General features: G+C 38.6%; 1 long non-coding RNA gene across 1 annotated transcript; it reads left to right on the top strand.

The window, feature by feature from the left end:
- Window positions 1-873: 873 nt before the first annotated feature.
- LOC116746780 lies at window positions 874-3843 on the top strand. Its single transcript, XR_004347870.1, has 3 exons — window positions 874-1112; window positions 3558-3605; window positions 3792-3843. It is a non-coding gene; the product is annotated as an uncharacterized LOC116746780 (long non-coding RNA).
- Window positions 3844-3987: the final 144 nt, after the last annotated feature.

The following is a 3987-nucleotide window of genomic DNA, read 5'->3' as shown; positions in this document are numbered from 1 at the left end:
AGGAATTAGCTAGTTAGTGAAAAACGCTAAAAAGCCAGAACCATCTGGTGTAGGAAAAACTACCCTAAAAGGGACTGTCAACATTACAAATAGCAAAAGAACAGATAGTCTTCCCAGGGTAGAATGAGGGGAGCTGTTTTATTGCAGTCTGATAAGGTGAGTAATATAGAAGGATTGTTTCCAGGCAGCTGCTGCCCATTAGAGGAAGGTGGTGAGAGACTCCACTGAGAGCCTTTCAGACAAAGTTATGTGAAAGTATGCACACACCAGAAGCTATTGAAGACGTTAGACTGATCATGCTCCAAGTTCTGTTGTGGCTAGAATGTTTTCTGGGCAAAGGGAAAAAGGCCAGGTTTGGATTGACAGTACGTCTTAAACACTTAATAAAAAATTATATTATATTAATTCCTTGATATCCTCTGTTATTTGTCCAAGAGACAAAATATGATTCAGATTGTCTTCACAGGACTCTACTGATTGAAAAAGACATTGCTTGGCTTGCTTTTTCTCTTTCAATTCCTTAATTTTTTTTTTTTTTTTTGTTTTTTTTAATTTCAACTTTAAACTCATCGATGGTAGAACCAACATTTATTGATGGTTTACTGCTTCCCAGACCTTGTCTCAATACTTTACCTCTTGTAACCCTCCATACAACCCTGTAAAGGAAATAACTGTAAAAATCACATTTCACAAATGAGGAAACTGCTTTGCTTAAGGATACAGTAATTGGCAGAACCAGAAAATTTATTGTATTTCTTGGTGCAAAGGTCGTGCTCTTTTCCTAGAAGAGATGTAAGGATCCCCGACACTGGGTTTGAGCTTGACTGATTTTTCAGCTTTTTCTCTTACAGTTAACATAGCAGCTTCTTCAATTTTCCTCTACTTTCTGCTCTTGGAGGCAACACTGGAGCCTCGGTCACTGTGTTTCTTGTAATTTTGGGCAAGTCACTTCACTTTGTCCAGCAGTAAAATGATGAGATTGGACTAGAGGAAATCACAGATCTCAACCAGCTTTGACAAATCTCCAGTCCAAGGACCAGATGTGCCAACCTTTCAGCCACACTTCTTAATGCGATACCTATGAAGAATCTAGGAGCATCTTCCATTGCCAGGTAATGTCTCCCCTCACTTCTCCCCTCTTTGTAGGTAACTCTTTTTTAAAAGGTAAAACTGGGGAAACTTCTCTGTTTGGCATCCACACTCAGAAAGCCTGGTGTGATGGTGAACATCCATTTGCAATTCATCAAGATGAATTCTAGCCATCAGTCATTTCACCCATCTGCAATCATCAGGAAAATACCTAAGTCTCAGTTGGAAGACTCATGCATTTTTCCAGAAAGTAGAAAGTGTTTGCCTCTTTTCTAGACTGGCAGCTGGCTAAAAGTGCTTACTCAAAAGACTGTTGCTGAGAGGGACGATGTCTAACCATTACGGGAAATTGGTTGCATGTGTAAATTTACACCTCTCTTTATCCTTACTGACTTAGTGTTTCTGTGATACTTGTATCATCGCAGGAGCAAATGATAGGAAAGCATGGCAATTTCACTTACCCATGGAAGCAATTCACAAAAACAAAATAGAACAAGAACAGATCTCTTTCTCCACTGTGCTTGTGAACTTTTTTGGGCAGATGAAGCATATCTTTCCTTTAGTATAAAATCCCTTTACACCTCACACGAAGTGATCTATTTGCTCAGTTGTTTACTCAATATCATTAAATATCTGTTTAACCCATGTAAGGGGCAAGTTACCTCTCCCATGAAACATTTTCTTACCTATAAAGTGGCCAAAAATAATATGAGCTTATAGAGTTATTACATGAAGTAATTAAGAAAATGCATGACAGTGCCTCCCTTCTCTGTGAAAAGTACTTGTCAGTCATTGTATAGAGTAAAAAAAGACGATTTTGTAAGGAAATGGATCAAGTCCTCAAGAAGTTGCAGTCTGCTAAGAAAAATAAGGTATGTTCATCAATCCCCCAAAGTTACAGAAGAAAGTGGCACGTATGAAAGAAAAACATAGAAAAAATGCCATAGGAGTTTGGAGAAGAGAGGATACTTCCAGGGTTATAAGGCACAATATTTTGCACAAGGCATTTGAACTCCGCTTTTAAGGATGGATAGGATTTGGACATAAACAAATGGAGGAGAGAGAATAGAGTTACTTCCTGAAGGCGCAGCGTGAGAATAGAACTAAGAAATAGATGTCGTAAGAGAATAACCAATGGTTCGGTTTGGTTGGAGTATGTGGTTTGTGGAGGGGGCAATGGTGAATAAGGTTGGAAATGTAAGTATGACTAGATTGAAGATGGGTTTCAGTGCTTTTACTCTGGAGGCCAAGATTGGGGGTGATAGTGAGAATAGAGAGGTTATGAGGTGGAGTGGCTGTGTAATGAAAGAGGACAGAAAGTTCAGTGAGGGACATATTGGATTTGAGATGTACCAAGAGCCTTCTTGTTGGATTGCTAGGGAGAACTGAGAACTGGGACACTGGAGGAGAGGTACATGGTGTGGTGCCTTGGCTGTACCTTTATAGCAAGCAACTTCCAATATAATTCAGTAGACTAGAACTGCCTCGTAAGACACGTGTAAACACAGAGCCTCAGCAATTCCATCACTTATCTCAATCCCTAGCCACTGAAGGGAGTAGAGGTGATGTAAGAAGTGAGAGTGAGTTTATTCAAATTTTAAAATAAAATTTGAAAAAGATCTACTGAAGATGTTGAGGACCAAGAAGTACCGTACTGCACACATTTTGGATTCAATTTATAGTGTATTCATGATGGTCTGGGGGGAAGGAACCTTAATAAGCCCTCAAAACAATTAACTGAAATAAGTTATCGATAAGGACAAAAAAAAATAGAGCAAATAATACACCTTAACTACACAAGTGCCAAGAGTAATCACAAGATAAAAAGTGACTGATATGTGAAAGGCAATACAATCCAAAGGAAAAATGAATTGCTAACAAGTTGCTTTTTTAAATATTTTAATGTGGTAAGTTGCCATTCACGTGGAAGGATTTTCTGATATGAGGATCATAAAGGAAATTTCTGGCAGCAAAAATTATTGACATAGAAAATTCAAGGGAAGCAGTGAAAATCCCATTACCATGTCAGGGAGCCTTATCTGTAGTTTATTTTCTGCAGCTTGATTTTGTTGATGGGGACTGGTTACAAAGATTAGGAGCCATAAAGATAAGAAAAGTTGACAGACAGAAAAGGTAACTTGAAAACAGTATAGGATGCAGAATAATATCTTAACAGCCTATAGCTCTGAAAATATCAAGTAAAAGACTCCCTGCTGTAAAACCTCAGGAAAATAACTCTGTGCAGTAATATAGGGAGAATATTTATTGGAAGGACCAATTTTCTTCATGGGCTTTGGGCCCATTTAGTAATATAATGCGTATCAGAAATCTCTGCTATGATTTCTCATAATTTTGTGTCTAACAGGAGGACTTCCTGTAAAATATAAGGGCTTAGGCAATACACTTAGAGTGAATTCTCCGGAAAGTCAGAAAATAAAGTCAACATGACTTGTTTTCTCACTATTTAGGGTCTGAAATCAGAAGACCTGGCTGACACCGACCTTTGAGTTGATCCTGTGAGTAAATAAATAGTGGGAACAGAGACTAGAAAGATCTGCAGAGACTTTGAAATTCAGGTTTAAAACTTTTGACTTATTTTAAACAAGAAACAACAGGCCCCGAATAGAGTCACTTGTGCTCAGCCCCACATCAGCAAACCAAGATTTAATACCTAACCTAATTACAGTTTCTGTATCTTCCAGGCTTGACATTTTAAACCAATTGGCCCGGAATTTCCTGATCCACACTACTGAGGTAATCTTCAGGTGACAAGGTGACCTTGCCTGAAATACTCCTTCCTTTTGTTTTTGACTTCCTTGTCTCACTCCCCTTTTGCCTTTAAAAACCTTCCATTTTGTACAGGTCCTCAGAGTGCCTTTCTACTTGCTAGCTGGGATG

Source organism: Phocoena sinus, chromosome 21 (genome assembly GCF_008692025.1).
Source record: "Phocoena sinus isolate mPhoSin1 chromosome 21, mPhoSin1.pri, whole genome shotgun sequence".
NCBI classification, from domain to species: Eukaryota; Metazoa; Chordata; class Mammalia; order Artiodactyla; family Phocoenidae; genus Phocoena; species Phocoena sinus.
This window is presented reverse-complemented; position numbering and strand designations above follow the sequence as displayed.